Raw genomic sequence first — 20,222 nt, forward strand, 5'->3', positions numbered from 1 at the left:
CAGAGTGAGCTTGTAGAGTCAAACTGTGTGGGCTGGATAAGATGGCTGCTTTCAGTTGTAATCTAGGGTGATAAAGATGATCAGCCGAACTTGAGTTGTTCACTTGATTCAGGAGAGAAATGCGATAGGCAATGGATTATCCAAGTGAAGAAGTCATTTCATAGTAATTGGCTGACATTTAACAGCTGGAATTGAATGAAAGCCCATTAAATGTATTTAATCATTATGAACTCAGTTTTGAGAAGAAAACCAGATCTGCCTTCTCTGTGTAAATCAGTACAAAACTGTATCCTTTTTTTTTTTTTTTTTTTTTTTTTTTTTTTTTTTTTGCGGTACGCAGGCCTCTCACTGCTGTGGCCTCTCCCGTTGTGGAGCACAGGCTCCGGACGCGCAGGCTCAGCGGCCATGGCTCACGGGCCCAACTGCTCCGCGGCATGTGGGATCTTCCCAGACCGGGGCACGAACCCGCGTCCCCTGCATCGGCAGGCGGACTCTCAACCATTGCGCCACCAGGGAAGCCCCCCCCTTTTTTTAAGAAAAAAAACCAAAACATCTTTATTGGAGTATAATTGCTTTACATTGTTGTGTTAGTTTCTGCTGTATAACAAAGTGAATCAGCTATACATATACATATATCCCCATATCCCCTCCCTCTTGTGTCTCCCTCCAACCCTCCCTATCCCACCCCTCTAGGTGGTCACAAAGCACGGAGCTGATCTCCCTGTGCTGTGTGGCTGCTTCCCACTAACTGTCTATTTTACATTGGTAGTGTATATATGTCAATGCTACTCTCTCACTTCGTACCAGCTTACCCTTCCCCCTCCCCATATCCTCAAGTCCATTCTCTACGTCTGCGTTCTTCGGAACCATTTTTTTTTAGATTCCATATATATGTGTTAGCAAACGGTATTTGTTTTTCTCTTTCTGACTTACTTAATTCTGTATGACAGTCTCTAGGTCCATCCACATCTCTAGAAATGACCCAATTTTGTTCCTTTTTATGGCTGAGTAATATTCCATGGTATATATGTACCACATCTTCTTTATCCATTTGTCTGTCGATGGGCATTTAGGTTGCTTCTGTGACCTGGCTATTGTAAATAGTGCTGCAAGGAACGTTGGGGTGCATGAGTCTTTTTGAATTATGGTTTTCTCAGGGCGTATGCCCAGTAGGTGGTTTGCTGGGTCATATGGTAATTCTGTTTTTAGTTTTTTAAGGAACCTCCATACTTTTCTCCATAGTGGCTGTATCAATTTACATTCCCACCAACAGTGCAAGAGGGTTCCCTTTTCTCCGCCCTCTCCAGCATTTATTGTTTGTAGATTTTTTGATGATGGCCATTCTCACTGGTGTGAGGTGATACCTCATTGTAGTTTTTTTTTTTTTTTTTTTTTTTTTGTGGTACACGGGCCTCTCACTGTTGTGGCCTCTCCCGTTGCAGAGCACAGGCTCCGGATGTGCAGGCTCAGAGGCCATGGCTCACAGGCCCAGCCGCTCCGCGGCATGTGGGATCTTCCTGGACTGGGGCACAAACCCGTGTCCCCTACATTGGCAGGTGGACTGTCAACCACTGCGCCACCAGGGAAGCCCCCTCATTGTAGTTTTGATTTGCATTTCTCTAATGATTAGTGATGTTGAGCATCCTTTCACGTGTTTGTGGGCAGTCTGTATATCTTCTTTGGAGAAATGTCTATTTAGGTCTTCTGGCCATTTTTGGATTGGGTTGTTTGTTTTTTGATAGTGAGGTGCATGAGCTGTTTCTACATTTTGGGCATTAATCCTTTGTCAGTTGCTTCATTTGCAAATATTTTCTCCCATTCTGAGGGTTGTCTTTTCATCTTGTTTATGGCTTCCTTTGCTGTGCAAAAGCTTTTAAGTTTCATTAGGTCCCATTTGTTCATCTTTGTTTTTATTTCCATTTTCATGTGCTGTTTCATAGTGTTAGGCCTGATCCAGATTGTTTTGTTTTTACCATGACAAATCTGTTTACCTAGAGCAAAGATGTATTTTTAGAAACACTATTTGGTTGTTTTAAAATGCCCTGATTTGTATTAGGGACATCATTACTTTCTGCCTGCCTAGGAAACCTAACGAGGGAAGTCCTTTTACTATTTTATAGTCAAGGCACATTCTAAAATGTTCTTAAAATTAAATATGATGTACCACATACCTGAAAGTATAAGTTTACTCCCCTAGAGATGGAATTAAATTTGCTGATGCTTAAAAATACCAGCATGATTGATAGACTGTTTACACTTGACCACCTGCTAATGAATTCTCTCATTCAGTACTTGTTTTCTTTTGCTATAATTATACTAAATCACACTGTAAAATAACCTACAGCTATTGAAAAATCCAGAAAGAAGAATTAACGTAACTGTCATCCCTCTAATATGTGAATTATTCTCCAAATTGTGAACTTTATTTTTCAGATATGTAGTTCCGAACCTTCTAGTAAATGTCATTAATAAGTATATTTGAGGTTCTAACAAAGGTTCATAGTCATTTAATTACCCAAAGTTTATCTTTTACCATGAGTCTTCAGCTTTATTAATGAGCTTTTAAAAAAATCTCTGGTAGTGACATGTCACATGGTACAGAGAAAATTTATAGTTCAAGCAATATTTGAATGAACTCTAAGGTCCCATTTAACATTGAGATTCCCAGAGTCTACAGATTCTTCTGAGACCATGGATGAATTATTCTATAGGTTCACATCTGAAACTTCTAATCAGGAATGTATACAGGATAGAGACGCCTGACCAAATCTTTAAAAAAAATCGCACTCAGTGCTTCACACATATTTCCATTTACTGATGGGTTATTTTGTAGAGATGTGTTGGAGACAGTTTGATGTTTGCATTAGTATTTGGCTTCATTCTATTTATATTGGTTTATCAGCTCAGTCTCACATAGGCTAGAAATCTTTTATTTTCTCCTTAAATTTGAGGACTACCAAAGCTAACTTTTCAAATGAGAGAATTAATACCATAGATCAAGTCTTTCCCTGGATAGAAAAGATAAATGGTAGCAGAAAATAGTTTCTTGTCTTTAAAAATATTATTATATTCCTAGAGAAGCAGTACTGATTCTTATTAATTTTAATGTTTCAAATTTGTTATGAAATTACACATTTATATGTTTTCTATATAGGCCAGGATTGAGAAATGCTTAGTTCATGAGAGGGGTGATGTGGCTTTCTAAGTTCTCTTAGGACAGGCTCCATGTTTTGTTAGTTCTTTTCATTCATCTTATTACCACTATGCCTTAGATAAAGGAGGCACTCAGAAAATATTTTTGAATGAGTGAATTATAATTGAAACTATACTACATTTAAGATTTCCCGGTATGCACGATAATTAAATAACCTCAGGGCCGGGGAGGGGGGAGAATGTAAAATAATTCATGCTATTTTTGAATGATGGTGTGTTTTCTTATGAGAAAGAATTACTTTTAATTTTTCTAAAGCCTTGTGATCTTCAGTTTGGGAAGATAATGTATAAAGCTTAATATCAGTGAAGTCCTTCATAATAGAGCCATAAGGGGAGGCCCTTGTAATTGTTACTCACCTGAGAGGCATCTGGGAACTCCAGTAAATCACCAGATGTCAGAGAGGAGTGGATGATAATGGGAAACTATTTAGAACATCATCAGATTAGACACCAGATAACGTGTGGTTTTGGGAACCACGCCCTGCCCCAGCAGTAGAGCAAGGCTCTGGTGTGCAAAATTTTTCAGCAATACATATTGGTTTAAGTAACGATTCTCTTGCATTTTTCTTTATTCCAGGCTTTTTTTTAGTATGAAGACAGATGTCTTCTTAGATCTGCCCACTCTTGCCTGAAAGGCAGTAACTATTTCAGTAGCTCTTAGCATATTAAGAAAACTCGTGTAATTCTACCCACTTCACATTAATTTGCTCTTGTTGATTATTTGCTGTAATATGTTAAATAATTGCTCGTGAATGGGTCAAGAAAAGCAGTCATTCACCTGTTTTGATTGCTATAAATATCTTGAAGTCATCCAAATGTGCTTCCATATTATTCACAACTCTTCCAAGTCATTAATAAATATATTGAACACCTGTGCTAGCACTGATCCCTGAGGCACCTCATTATTAACCTAATTGCACAGCTTCATGATATTTCATTTAACCTTGATTTTACTACTAAACTTTTTTCAAACCAAGACATTTTCAAATTAATGACAAAACTTTACCTTTTATTCTGTGGTTGCCATGGTTTCATGATTGAATTTGCATATTAATTTTTTTGAATAAAATATCACTACACATTAATTTTTCTTAAAAGTTCAAACAAGAAAATAGTTATACACTTTTGTCTCCCATTTGTTTTCACTGACATTCTACTTGTCTATTCTTCTTTTCATTGTTTGTTTTCATCAACTATTTTCAAAACGTTAAGGTGTGGAAATAATAATTCTATAATTCCATAATCATAGTATCATGATTTTGGATGCAGTTCTGTCTTTTTGTGAATACCAGCTCCTCAGTGCTATTTTCTTCCTAACTGGTACCTCCATCACATTGGAGTCAGGAAAGGAAAAAGGAGATGGAATTCATTTTAGCTGACATTGCTGTTCATCAGTGAAGCCATTACAAGTGAAGAATGAGGTTTGCACCTTCTGGTTTAAATCAAGCTTATGGAGTATAGTTTTATCTAATGTTGGAGCTAGAGGGGACTCTGAAGATCACATGGTTAAATTTCCCTCATTTTTCAGATAAAGTAACAGAAGCCCCAAAGTGAATTGACCTTGACAAAGGTCACACTGATCAGAGCCAGAATTCTGCTTTTCACTCTGTTGTTCATTCCACTGCAGCCTGGCTTAGGTTTTTATCATCATTGTTTCCCACTATGGGTGATTAAAATTTTCTGTTTCATTTATTCTGAATTTTGACAGAATTCCTTTTTAAGCCTCTTTTAGACCATCATCTACATCTCTATTTTAATTCCTATCAGTGCCTTGAATATCTAAGTTCTCAATAAATATGTATTGAATTGATGCATAAATCTAAGGGCATACTGTATATCTAGCAGATTCAAATATATGTATTTGATATGTATATATATTATACATATATACATACATATTAAAATTATGGCTATTTAGAGCATATTTAGTTTTTCTTTTATGTATTTCATGGATCCATATCAGTCATGAAAACAAGATCATAAGGGATAATATATATGTTAATTTCCAAAACTGATTTCTAAGTGGTTAGGCTTTAGGATGCACAGATTTATTTGAACTATTGTAGTAAATAATACTGAGTTTTTCTGTGATATTGACTGTTTGTTTCCTTTATGTAAACGTTAATAACACTTGCTTTGAGACTCTCAAATCCAACCAAATTTCCTCATGGGTATTTGAGCTATTTTGGAGAGCATAAGGCAAAGGGCCTTTCTACAAAAACTCAAGGAAGGGAAGCCAAGGTTGTTATTGCTCTTGGTGTCCAGCTTTCCCACCTCCCAAAGGAGGCACTACCAGAAAAACTTCTGTGTTTACCCACTTTAAATATTTATTTTAATTTATTTTTCATAGTAACATTTCCAAAGCATTGAAATGCTATTCATTGCTATTGGAAGGTCACCACTCAGATCAAATGCTCAGTGTTCTATCATATGGATAAGTCGCTCCTTGGAAGAATTATAAACACCTTCAAGGTGCATTACATATTTCAGGTTCATGATTCATCTGCTTTGGGGAAAAGTATTATTTCCTGGCACATGTTCAAATGCTGTAATTTAAGCCATTTATGGTAAATTATTATGCCACTGCAGCAAATGAAATTAATACAACTCCAGGAGTTATACCTAGGGAATAGTTGACTCATCTAGTCAAGATCTGGTTTAGTGTTCTTTAACATGCTAGGAAAAAGAAAATACCTATTTAAAAATTGTTGTCAAATACTGAGGAAACATATTAATACTGAGCAGGAATGTATGTTTAAAAATAATGGAGTAAGCAGAAAGGATTAAACTGCTAAATTTCTCTAGGTATTCATTTGAATATTTTGACCTAGGAAGTGTTAGATGAAATGTTATTAGAAAAAAAGAGGCAACTCTGTCTTAAAGAGAGGCTCTTTCTTCTTCTAGGATCTGAATATCCAGTTTTTCCTTTTCCCTTACCCTCCTTAACTCTATTTCCTATCATAGAATCCTTTAAAAGTATTGGTGTAAATCTGTTGCTGAAAAATGTGCCATCTATAGCATACTTCTGAATCTGTTTCTCTTTCCCTTATTTCCCCCATGGTCATTTTCATGATCACCTAGGTGACCAGAATTGTCTCATTTGCACTCTTGTCAGATTAATTGCTTCCAGGAAGCCTGTGGGTGAAGCCTAGATAGTTGGTGTTGCCATAATCTTGAAGTTAGTCAAATATCACACTATAGATGAAATCTATGGTGTATACAGACCAAAGTGGCTTCCAGAGAAATGGCCTGGGCTTTTTTGAGAGAACCATGGAGATTCTGAACTGACACCTACAGGATCCTCCAAGATAGATTATTATAGGCTTCTTAGATATATAAACTCATTTCTTGGATATCCACATATAAATTTTTACAGCTCAGATCTCTCCTTGGGGTCTTCTTGATTGGGGTTGACCCAAAGTTACATTATATTCTGTAGGACTGAGCTTCAGACCTGAATGAAGATATGCGATTTTTAAAAAATGGGGTAATTGAAGTACACACTTTAGGGTTGTTGCTTAGCAGAGAAAAGCCAAGAAGAAGCATAGAAGGTGGCATCCCTCTCCACAGCAGGCGCCCCATTCCCACCACACACATTAAACCACACACATATAATGCACACACATATACACATACACACACACCACTGAGCACCGTTGTTATGATGAGTTGCTGATGGTGTGTTACATGTTTAAGTATTTAGGATTAGAAAAAAAAATTAAGAGCCACTAATCCAAATTTCTTACCCAACTTTATGTATGTGCTGGCAGTAATGTATTGATAGTCCCAGTTGCATCCATATATATAGTATAACAAAACTTAATGGCATGAGAAACAAGAAAAAATACATGGAGACTCCAGAATAGATATATTTTCTATGAACTTGTCTTAATAATTTACTTAAATAAGACTTTTACTTGTATTTTTATATTGCACAGGTTTGTAAATTCATTTTACTCTATTTATGAAGAAGACACCTCTGTTTTTACAAAGTTGTACAAAATTGAAATGTAATTTACAACCTTGCCTGAGCGTAAGTCAAATCTATAAATGTAGAGGCCTTATATTCCAAAATTTTAATTTATTAAACATATTAGTTTTAGATATATAGTTAGTACATTAATACCCATTTATTCTTTAATTTTCAAAGAAATTTCGTGAAATAGGAATTATACAATAATTGGGAACAGAATGCAATATCTGACATACACTTTCTTGATTTTCCTTTTCTTGCATTTGATCTCTTTTCTCTGATTTTAAGGAATAGCAGGGCACTAGGACTTTCAACTAAAGATGGGATTTGCATGCCAAGTGAGAATTATTATATTTTAAGTTTGTCTTTATTGCATGCTTCATAAATCTGGCAGTTGGGCTAGTGTCTAACCGTATAAATACACATGAAATATTAAATGTAAATGAATTAATATATTTTGTGGACAAAATATTATTTTTCCTTTATGAATTTTTTATGATCTATGACTGAAGTTAATCATGATTAAATTTTGGACAAGATATGAAAACTACATTCATTTTAAACCCCAATTTGGGAGATTTTGTTCATATTTATTTCATAGTTTATTAACATGGTGCCTAAAACCTACATTTTAAGTTTCAGAATTTAACTCACATATTAACCCCAATTCTCTGAATGTAAGTAGAAGGAGACACTTAAAGAGGATCATGAAATCATGTTGAAGATATTTTCATATGGGTAAACTTGGATGTACCTGAAAAAAATAATTGTCTCTTTTTGATTTGGGGCTGGGATTGGAGGGATAGCTGGGCAGCTCAGAAAGAGGAGTTTAGGCTACAAAGGAAGTGAAGGAATGAATGTTTGGAATATAGTTATCATGGTCTATGGTCTACAAGCTATACCTAGGTTAACTTTAAGGTAAAATTTAATATTAGAAAATAGTTAAGAGCCACTTAATGACAACCTATAGACTTTTGGCTTACTCTAAGAAAATACTTTTTAAAAATTCTTGAGAACTTCATTTTTAACCCTCATTAGCTCTTTTGATAATATACTTTGTTAGTGTCTTTAATCCAGCACCTGAGAATATGTTTCTGCTGGTGGAAAATATATTGAAATGTATGTCTTGCTTTGCTTAGTGATCTTTATATCTGAAGAACAGTATATGGGTGAAGGGAGAAGGAGTGTGCTGTGTGAGTGTGTGTCTATGTGTGTGTGTCTGTAAGTTTGTTTTGTTTCTATAGCTCATAAGGAAGATAAAAATTAAGGAACGGGAAATCTAAAGATGATGAGATAGTGGAAAGTGGGCATGATGCTACAAAGAAATAAATGAGTATTCCAAAATTTAGATTATACCACTGTTGAAATAAGAATCAAAAATACTTTTAGAATAGCAATTCTATTTTATTTCCTTATACATTTTGCTCCCCAACAAATAATTTGAGCCTGCTTATAACAAAAGACATATGAAATAAAATGAACAAAATAGGCTTACAAAGAGGAAATAATATAAAAAAAGAAGAAAGCCAGGATGCTCAATAGGAAGGCTAACCTGGTTACCATGTTATCAGGTGTACCCTAGCTGTGGGTTCCTGAGCCGAGATGTAAAGATAGGATGTATTACAGGGCTCTAGCATTCGTTGAGGACAAAGCACAACCATATCTTCGGGGTGCCGGGGTGGGGGGGGTTCCCTCGACCTAATTCTGAAATAAAATTTCTCACATGCTCTTTTAAAAAATATGTTTTATAATGTGATGAATATTTTCCTTTACAATAGTTCCAATTAAACGTAGACGCATATTCCCAAAGGCTTTTCTTATATGGACCTGTAGTACATTTTGAGGGAAGACTCTAGTGTATGTGGAGCATATTATGCAGCAAAATAGAAAAATGGTTGAATGTTGAATAGAATGTTGTTGAATAGAAAAGATAAAATTGATTTCAGAGTTAGAGATGAAAACTTCAAGGGAAATGTTTCTCTCTGCTCTAAAAATAATTGAAAAATGGGATGAAATAAGTCTTCTTGCCTTAATTCTTTTTTTTTTTTTTACATCTTTATTGGAGTATAATTGCTTTACAATGGTGTGTTAGTTTCTGCTTTATAACAAAGTGAATCAGTTATACATATACTTATGTTCCCATATCTCCTCCCTCTTGCGTCTCCCTCCCTCCCACCCTCCCTATCCCACCCATCCAGGTGGTCACAAAGCACCGAAGTCTGCCTCTATTATCTTTCTTTACCTGCTCTGTTTCCCCCTATCTCAGAAAAAAAAAAAAATGAGGTAAACTTGATCAAGTAAATGGTAACAAGATTCACCCTACAGTGATTATATAAATGTATTCTGCATCTACTTAAAATTCAGAGTTCAGTTTCCAGTTGCATAAATTTAAGATATGGATCAATTCCACAAGGGTTTAGGCAGGAAATGAAAAGAAAAAAAATAAGACAAGAGAACCAAGTCAGTTAAAATATTTTAATTACACCCCAAATCAAAGGAAACTATGGAAAAGCCTGGGAAAGAAGAAATTTTTATGGAAGCTTATGATTTTAGATCTGGTATGAAATAAGACAATTATAAAATATCTATAATATACTGAAAAGGGTGGAAAATGAAGGTGTATTATCATAATTACCAGTTATAAATAAATCAGTTGTTCATTATTTCCATCCAAAGAACAAACTGACAACAACATCTATTCAGTGAGTGGATGATTCAGTTAATAGTTTTTCATGTCTCATTTCTGACACTTTTTGGGGAGATAAAAATACTGAAGTGATTGAAATACACTGTGCTGGAGTGACTTGGACATAATTTATTACTAACAGTTACTCTTATTTCTAAAAAAATTTTTAATTTTTTCTCTCTGGAATGAAATAGCTTAAATGCTAGATGCTTCAGGGTTTGCTTTGGTAAGAACCTTACCATTTGGGAATTTCATAAGCAGTAACAGGTGAATAGTGTGGATATTTTTCACATATTAAAATTTTATACTGGTATTCCTGAGGAGATTGGTGTGTTCTCTGGGATACCATAACTCTAGACAGAAGAAGGGATGTCCTTCAGTGGATTTCTTTTTGTCTTACTGTCCATTACAGTAACACATGTAAATACACTCCAGATGACTTTGTATCACATAATGGTTTGGCAGAAATAATCTTATATTTTAATATATATATTTATTTTAGCAATTCTCATTAGCAAGCTTCTGGATCTTTCATAAATACACACATATAGTTACGTAAAGCCAAGTCATTGAATGTTCAAGGGATTCGTGGAAGTCCTAAAATCCAGCCACAAGCAAAGAGCTCCTTTTATGAAAAGTGTCAAAGGATCTTTTTAAAAGGGAAGCTTTGAGCCTTATCTGAATTTTTTAAAGCACTGGGATATTCAATTTATTGAAAAAAAGACTTACTTTGAAAACTAGGTTTGGTTGTCAGATCTGGAACTAAGTTAAAATAGAACCGTATTGGTGCGCTAATAGAACTGCATAATATTGTGTAATTGGACAATTTATGTTGCAAGATAAATTAATGTAAACTTTTCCTCTTCAAGTCTTATCACCCTTGCTCACTATGTGAGCACACATATGCAATGAGAAATTTAATAGAAATAATAAAATGTAGCCTTTCTAGTGATCACTAGCTTAAAATATTTAATTATGCAGATGTTTTAGTCCATAAATTGTCACAGGTCCTTTTGGAAGTAGATGGGGTGGGTACAAGCCTGAAAAGGAGTGGTAGAAATCATCAAAGCCTTTTATTTTAGCTAGCGTTAAACCCTATGAACCTGGAATTTCCAACCAGCAGATGGAGGTCTAATAGTATTTCTCACAGCCTCTCTGGAAACTGTCCAATTATTTGCCATAACCATTCCACCCTGCTCTTATTGCACTCAGGAATGTAAGTGTCAGTATTTCACACTAATTGTAACAGGGCCGCATAAAATGAAAAGCAAATTTTCTTTGTAAACCAACTGGAGTTTCTCAGGCTAGATTTTGCTGCTCTTTGATAGGAATTAAGGACAGTCATAAAACTTCAGAAACCCTAAAGGCTGTTGTAATTTTATAGTCATTAAAAAATTATACAAAATTTTAAAAATGGGAAAAAATTATACATCCTACATATGTAACATTTCAAAGATAATATTCAACATACTCATACTAAGAATATTTTAGGTATTTAATATAGTAGATAGTTCCAGTCTAATGAACTCAGTTTTACGGGCTCATTTACTACAATATAGCATGGGCCACACTATAGATAACTATCTAGAGTAAAAATTTATATGTAATTTATTTTTGAAAAAAATTATTTGAATATAATATACATTTCATTTCCATATATAGGATTGTCATGGCTGCCCTTGCCATACTGCACACTCTTCATAATCCACAAGAATATTGTAGGAGACCACTAAGAAACAAGTCCTTTGGCATTCACTAAAATAGCATTCTTCATGATGAGCTCTCTTCATGTTAATATTGTTATATTCTGGAATTCTAACATTAAAATATATTCATTTTTGTAAGTGGGAAGATCAGAAAGCTGTGCCTTGAACTAGTTGCTGAATTCGCTTCAGCTCTTTTGCCTCAGCTTAATGTAAGTTGCATTCTTGAGAATTTAATAAGAAATTGCCTTAAGCACCAAACAGTGAAATCCTTTGGGAATAATGGTAGTCTCATAAAGAGAGGAATTTGTTAAGGGAAAAACATATTTAAAGAAATGAAAAGTTAATGATACTGAGCAGCTACCAGAGCAACAGTGCTCGTTGCTGTATCAGATGAACTGACCACTTTACTAATATTTTTCACTTTCTAAAAGAACTGTTTGATAGAATAGAATAGAAAAGACCCTATTTATAACCTAATTCTCATTCACTTTAATATCAGTCATGTCATAACCAGTAAGTGGTGGACATTTAAATTGCACAGGCAAATATACCTCTTCTACATTTTTTCACATATTCCTGAGGTTAGAAATGCAATATAGCCTTTTTGACACACACACACTGGATTTGCATGGGGCATGTTAAAACAAAGCAAAATAAAAACATCTGACAATCCATTACACTTATTTACTTATTATTTAACAAAATTCATATGTCCTGAATTTACCTTGGAATGGCTAAATTGAATACTTTTGATTGAAGGATTAAATTTAGAAGATTGTGGAAGGGGAAAATTAAAAAAAAAATCTTCTTTAGTATTTATACATGGAAAGAAACGGAGTAGCCAACTATCTGAGGAAAATACTAGACTCAGAAACTATCAGAGTTCTAGATTTCTAGAAGGTAATACTCATAAACATCTAAAATACCTCCCAACTTTCATTAGGAGTGGGGAGTGGATCCTGCAGGACAGGTATGAGTTGTGTGACTGGCAAACTTGAGAATCCAGAGTCTCAAATGGCATTTACTTCGAGGACTTCTCAGATTTTCTTCCAGCAAAATTAATTATTCTTTCTCCATCAATCCTATAGCATCATGCATATACTTCATTTTTAGAAATATCACGCCGAATTGCAATTATTTATTCACTTTTAAGTATTTGGTCACTTTATCACCTATCTTAGTCCTTGCATGTTATAGTAAAAGCTGAATAAATACTTATTTGATTGAATTGAATTAAAAATGCCAAAGTAATTGATATAATATAAAGGATAATCCCTATAGAAAAGAACAGGCACTCAGAATAAATACCTGTGAAGGAAAATTTATAACTATCAAGTGGCCACAGAGATAGCTGCAAGTTAATAGTCCAAATGATAAGCAAAATTTGATAGAGAATGTTTCTCAACCTCATTTGCACTTTTTAAATATAACAACTTTATTGACAGTTGTCTGTACTTTTTTTTTTAAGATGTTGGGGGTAGGAGTTTATTAATTAATTTATTTTTGCTGTGTTGGATCTTCGTTTCTGTGCGGGGGCTTTCTGTAGTTGTGGCAAGCGGGGGCCACTCTTCATCGCGGTGCGCGGGCCTCTCACTATCGCGGCCTCTCCCTGCGGAGCACAAGCTCCAGACGTGCAGGCTCAGTAGTTGTGGTTCACGGGCCCAGTTGCTCCACAGCATGTAGGATCCTCCCAGACCAGGGCTCAAACCCGTGTCCCCTGCATTAGCAGGCAGATTCTCAACCGCTGCACCACCAGGGAAGCCCTGTCTGTACTTTTAAGGCAGAAATAATTCTGCTTATTTTGTTAAATTTTGATGTGTTCATGAAATATTTTACTGTAGTGAAAATTAATATTGAGTAAATGTGAATTCTATTAGTGGGTCTGTTTTCTGTTACCAAAGTGATTTTGATCATGACCTTTAATCATATTCTACTTTAGTTTCTTTATTTGTGAAATGGAGCAATCAAAAGTAAAAGTTGTGTTTACTTTTTGGAATAAAAATTATGGTTAATATTTACCAAGGTTAACATAAAGACTGAAGAGGTTGTAAAAAGAAAAAGTCAGTCAATTTGTAGGCCATTTTTTCACCTGATGCCGAACAGTAATTTGACTAAGGATGTTATAATTATTAGCTTCTAAGAAATTATTTGATTTAATTCACATAATTATTTTAAATTAATAAAGTCTGAATCAGTCTTCAAAATGCATTATGAACATTTTAATGAAACAGATATAACATTTTCCACAAAGGATTAATACTATTTAACACCTCCCCGCCCCAAAGAAGAATAAAATACAGTGAATAAATAGCCATATAAAGAGAAATAGAGTTGAGGAAAAGTTGGGAAATATTTATGTCCATCTAGAAAGGCCACAAGTTTGCTGTGGCCAGAGTAAAAGTTGGGTCCGAACTTTTAGGCAATCAGGACAAAAATTGAGTTCGGTGTTTCTATGCCGGACAAGCACGACTCTAACAAATACTATTGGAGTAACAAATGTACATAAATAAAAACACAGTGTTCTTTCTTCACTTCCCTCTCTTCATTTTACCCATCTGAATACTGTTAGTCTTACATTCTATATTTCTATCTCAGTTCTCACTTTTGCCCAGAATTATCCCCAACAACTCTGCTAACTTTGATTTCACCTTCTGATTGCCGTCTGCACTTACAGGTATTCAATTTAGCTTGATTTTTTTTTCTTAATATGAATGCCTTTTCTCTTTGCTGAGACTATAAGTCCCTTGAGAACAAGGACTGTATCGTATACTTTTTTATATCTCTCGAAGATTCTTGCTTTCCATTTGACATACATTGGTTATCTGATAAACACATCCATTATATTGATGTCTTCAGTTGTAGCCTTAAGTGAATAGACTTTTAAGTATTTGGCTTATGAAGCAGACTTTAAATGGGCAGTTGGTAGGGGTCAGTTTGTCTGTATATCATCTGAATTTTAATTCTTGTTCCACAATTTAGAAGCTGTATGTTGTCAATACATAATCACTTTGAGCATCATTTTCCTTATCTTCTTAAGGGATAACAATAGTACTTACTTTATAGGGTTATTATTAATCCTGTTAACCATATTAATGAGTATTACATGAATTAATACAAGTAAAATGTTTAGAAAAGTAAACATTAAGTGTTAATTATTATCATTTTGTTTTAAAGTGCTTAGTACTAAGTCATTATTTCTGGAAATAATTAAATTCTGGTGGCAATTATAGAGCACAGTCAATTGTCTGCCCTCAGAAAGTGAAAGTGTATGACAGTAAAACTATGTCATCATTATAGAGGATTATGTTTATATTCAGAGTAGCTTGAAGGCATATACTTATCTGAAATCTATATTTGATTATTAAATTTAAAAGAAGTGACCCCAAACTACATGTTTTATATTACTTAAAGTATTTATCTGTTAAAAGACACTTCTTCCTATCCCTTTATGGTAGTACCAAGGTGTCATATTAGTTCACACATTTTTGTTCCATAACTGGAATCAAATGCAAGGAAAACATTAATAAGGGCTACTACCCCAGCCTTATGTTATTCTTCCAGAAAATGATGAAGTACGACAAGGGTTCATTGTGAAATAGGCATGTCTAAAATTCAGCAATGGTTCAAGAAACTCAAGTTTGGAATTTGTTAAGGAAGAACTGGCAAAGAGTTTTGAAGGATGTCCAGTACACTGATCTTAAGATTTCATCGAATCCAAAGGTGAAAAACTGTCCACCTCACAAAGATCTCAGGTTTTTCTCCAGATAGCTGAAGTTCAGAGATATTCAGTGTCTTTCCTTAGACCTCTTTGTTATAAATGTAGTCAGAGTAGAGCTGGGATGGGTCTCTAGGCTCTTGTCTCAAGGCAATAATTTCCTTATTTTATAAATGAATATAAAATAACACCCATAGATAATGAATATTACAAGTGTCTTGGTCAAGAACTGCTAGAGAGGACTTTAGAAACCATATTTCCAGCTTCCGACTGCGGTGGACATGCTATTCCAGTAATTGCGTTATAGTAGAGCAGAACGAATAGGGTTGATCCAGTCTTTCACCATGTTTTCATCAGACTGTTTAGGGCATTGTCTTTATGTATCTGTAATTAAAAGCAAATATATCATTGATGTAAAACAGTAAGCACAGATGGAGTATATTTAAAACACAGTTCATTTCTCAACATCAGAATCTGACTAGGTATTTATGAATTAATGTAATTACTCATGGTTAAAAGCAGCTTATATTTGGGCTATTTCAAAATGGATCTTGAAAAGAGCATTTGGTATTTAGTTTGAATCTTTTATTCTGACTTTGCAGTTTTTCTCAGGAGAGATAATAGTGATAGTTAAAGTATTTTTTATCCTTAGTGTTCTCTCTTTCAGTAGAATTAATTCTGTCTATCTATTTAATATGTATTGCCATCACAAATATCTGCTTGTTTTTATGTCCCTAATGTCAATATTGGTTTTTACTGATGACATTTGACGACATAAATGTTATTGTAAATTTTAATTATTAGTCTTAAATTTTAAAATTACTTGCAGGCTATCTAATGAGAATAAATCACATTTCTTTTACCTACCTCTCGGTATGTGTAGTTTTTTTTGTCTTCTTCATTGTCCTTTACCACATCTTCAACCCAGATACAAGGAGCAACTTTGTTGTTCCAAATCAGAATTACTTTAGATATTTCAGTTATAATTTCTGTATGGTGGTCGTGGTGCCAGGATGAACAGATGTAATGTTATTAGATTCAGGATGCTAGAGCTTCTTTCTTTGCTGGATTTATTAATTGTTTTAAATTTATAGCATATAGTTTTATCACAGTTGTAGTAGTGGCAATTTTTAGTAGAATTTTGACTTACAGAGTATTTTACTGGCTCTTGAATCCCATGTGGATTATTAAAAAATGTGTTTTACATGGATGTTACATATTCAGATAGTGTGATGGAGTAAAATGATAATGTAACTTCCCAATTATATTATCTTGGGCTTGTGCAAGTTCAGGGAGAAATAGGAGAGATTGTTAGTCCAGTGGTTTAATAAAATGCTCCTAGAGACACTAATGGAATCAGTAGTAACCACTATTTTTTTTGTTGTTGTTTGTTTTGGTTTTTTTTGCGGTACGCGGACCTCTCACTGTTGTGGCCTCTCCCATTGCGGAGCACAGGCTCCGGACGCGCAGGCTCAGCGGCCATGGCTTATGGGCCCAGGCGCTCCGCGGCATGTGGGATCTTCCCAGACTGGGGCACGAACCCATGTCCCCTGCATCGGCAGGCGGACTCTCAACCACTGCACCAACAGGGAAGCCCAGTAACCACTATTTAATAATCATTTGTTAATAGCTGAAACTAAGGAAGATTTATTTGATGATGTGAATTTAAAAATAAATGTAAAAAAAATTATTTGGCCACCTGCACATAATGATAAAAACATTTGTATTACCTTCACAAGGAAAATTATATTTATTTTTAATTTAAACTATATATTATTGAATATGTTCTGAGTAACAGGACAAGCAGAATGTACATTGTTATAGAGGTTATCTTCCTGCCTCCTTTATGTAACATGCTCCTAGATCCCATATCATTTGTGTAAGTAATGATACTTCTACAAAAAATATCCCCACATAAAATCATCAAAGGAAATATTCTGCAACCTAAGCCATGTCATTGCCAGTCAACGTTTTCTGACTGTAGATGATTGGTCTTTTTTCACATTGTCATTGCACTCGTTACTTTATTGACTGTCTATATAGTTTTTGCTTCAATTGACAACCTTCCCTCCATCTTTGGCCAGTTGAAGTTTATATTATGGATATCTACTTATCATGTTTTTGTCATAAGTTTATAATATGCTAGAAAAATTGGAAATGAAAATAAAACATGAGTATTTGGGAGTATTTATTTATTTTTGCGGTATGTGGGCCTCTCCCGTCGCGGAGCACAGGCTCCGGATGCGCAGGCTCAGCAGCCATGGCTCACGGGCCCAGCCGCTCCGCAGCATGTGGGATCTTCCCGGACTGGGGCACGAACCCGTGTCCCCTGCATCGGCAGGCGGACTCTCAACCACTGCGCCACCAGGGAAGCCCTGGGAGTATTTATTATTTGAAGGATTTTTTCTTTCAAATGTTCGTGCTTTTTAGGAAACAATGTATAAAACTTCAAGAAAATAATAGCTATTTCTTTCCATTAAGTTGTGGACTTGGGATATTGAAGGAAATCTCTACACAGTGTGAAATAGCTTATGTAATTTTTCTGTTTAGGAATAGGAAAGTACATTCTTTTCCTTCTGTCTCCACACCCCTTATTAAAATATATGAGCCTAATTATATTGATTGTGGTCTTTGTTAACATTTGAAAATGTGCTATTGGGTGGTAGGAGCACATCCTTAGAGTCAGGAGCGCTGGATTTGAATCCCCAACTCTACTATATAAGCCTTGGTAAATTATTCAGCTACCATGATTCTTATTTTCCTTTTTTTAAAATGGTGGTTATACCTGTTTCCTAAGATGGTTTGAGAATGAAATGAGGACAACACAATGCCTATTACATCATAAATTAGTCCTTCTCTCCCCACCTCCAGCTTTTCAACAGTTATTATTATCCATGAAAGCAAGTAATAAGTGAATAACCCAGCTGATTTAAGATAGTTTTCAGAGCTTTCTGTTGAAAGAGCTAGTGGGGAGCAAAATCTATAAATAACAGTTTATCAGGAAAAACCTGACCATTTTATGTATAGTTGTCCTTTGTTGCACATTCTTCTAATCAAGAAAAATGTTCATCCAGGCTTAGCAAACTAGATTCACATTGGAATAGGAAAGCACAAGAAGAATTTTAGACTAGAATAAAAAACAATTGAATGGCTTGGCAAAAGTAAATTCATCTGAATAATATTTTGCAAAATTTAGCATGCCTTAGAGATTATCTCCAGAGATTCTGACTCGGTAAATCTAGTATGGATCCAAGGGATTTGGGTTCATTTTGATTTCTTAATAGTAGCTTTGATGCTATGATAGGTGACAATAGTTTAAACCAATAACTAGAAAAAATATAACTTGTCAACTTTATCCATTCGTATTATTTTAATAGTATTTTTCGTATTAGTCCAGATAAATAACTTCCCTAACTGAAACTGACTGAAAATGATCACTCTAGTGTCTATAGACCTTCTCAAAACTAGAGAGTCCTTTCTTTTATACAGTCTGAGGTAAAGACTGCACCATAGAACCTTTAAGGCCGTGTGCTGCATTATGCAACACAAGATATGTGTAAATCAGTTTACAAAAGATAAATTAGTGAGTGGTGTTTCAGATGAGAAAACAAGAAGGATTTACTTCAAGGATCCTTTATCATATAGTCCCTTAATGTATTTGAAATGTTATTTGATTTATACAAAATAAAATTTCACTTAATTTTTTGGGAAGATACATATCATATAAAAGAAAATCTATAAATAGATGGGAGAAAGGAGGAAGAAATTCAAGAGTTCTCTAAGTCCTAGATGGCTGAGGCACTCTTTTGCTTTAAGGTCACTGTCTTTAATAGAAAGGTAAATAATCAACTGTGGACTTTTTTAAATACCAATTTTACCCTAACTTAAAAATATTACATATAAGCCTCTTATCTCATAATAAAATAATTATGTAAGCCATGAGAGATCTTTACAAATAACCCATCACCGTTTGGTATATATTTTTTAAATTTTCAAATATTTCTTCCCCATTACAGTTGATACTAAAATGAAGCACAATTGCTGATTGTCAGTCTACTCCACCCTTGTGGGTATGTCAGAGTTTTGAAAGCCTTGACCCTGGATCCTTTGCCTTTAGTACCTCTCTAGTTAGGGACAGCTGTGGTGAGTTGAGACGGTAATAAAGGTAGTTGGAGGCTCTTACTTACTGCAAGACTAACATACCTGGATTTCTTACTGTATAATCAACCCATCTGGACCTCGGGACTTTGTATGTGTTACGAGGTGGTTATACCATTACCCTGACTGATAAACTGTTAAGAGCTATGCCACTGTAAGATGTTATTATGTCTACTCTAGAGATTTCTTATCCTTTTTCCTGAGGCTGAATATCTGCTGGTTCCGTTACTTTTTCCTTCATTGGCTACCATCTACCCAGCAGAAAATCTACATCTGATTTTCTTTCTTCCAGCTTACTAATCATTCACATCAGGTACCTGTTTTCATGCTTGCAGTTTCTTTACTTCTTTTTTTTTTTTTTTTTTTGCGGTACGTGGGCCTCTCACTGCTGTGGCCTCTCCCGTTGCGGAGCACAGGCTCCGGACGCGCAGGCTCAGCGGCCATGGCTCACGGGCCCAGCTGCTCCACAGCATGTGGGATCTTCCCGGACCGGGGCACGAACCCGTGTCCCCTGCCTTGGCAGGTGGACTCTTAACCACTGTGCCATCAGGGAAGCCCTTTACTTATTTTTAATGTTGAGTTTGAGAGATGATAACTGTCTTCCAGTCAGGAGCAGAGAAAAACATATATTCTTAATTTCCTATACAGTGGTTTTATTTCAGAAAATATTTTTGAAAAAAAGATTCTATTTCTAAGCAGTTTGTGGAGTCATACTGGTCTGATTTCAAGTCAGGATTATGTCATTTGTCTTGGATGTTAAATTTGGGCAAG

At 35.0% G+C, this 20,222-nt stretch overlaps 1 protein-coding gene across 1 annotated transcript in view; it reads left to right on the forward strand.

Moving 5' to 3' along the window:
- CTNNA3 (catenin alpha 3) overlaps positions 1-20,222 on the forward strand; it is a 1,581,444-nt gene that overhangs the window by 474,486 nt on the left and 1,086,736 nt on the right. The gene's annotated exons all lie outside the window — the stretch shown is intronic.

This window comes from Phocoena phocoena, chromosome 16, assembly GCF_963924675.1.
Source record: "Phocoena phocoena chromosome 16, mPhoPho1.1, whole genome shotgun sequence".
In the NCBI taxonomy this organism is placed as follows: Eukaryota; Metazoa; Chordata; class Mammalia; order Artiodactyla; family Phocoenidae; genus Phocoena; species Phocoena phocoena.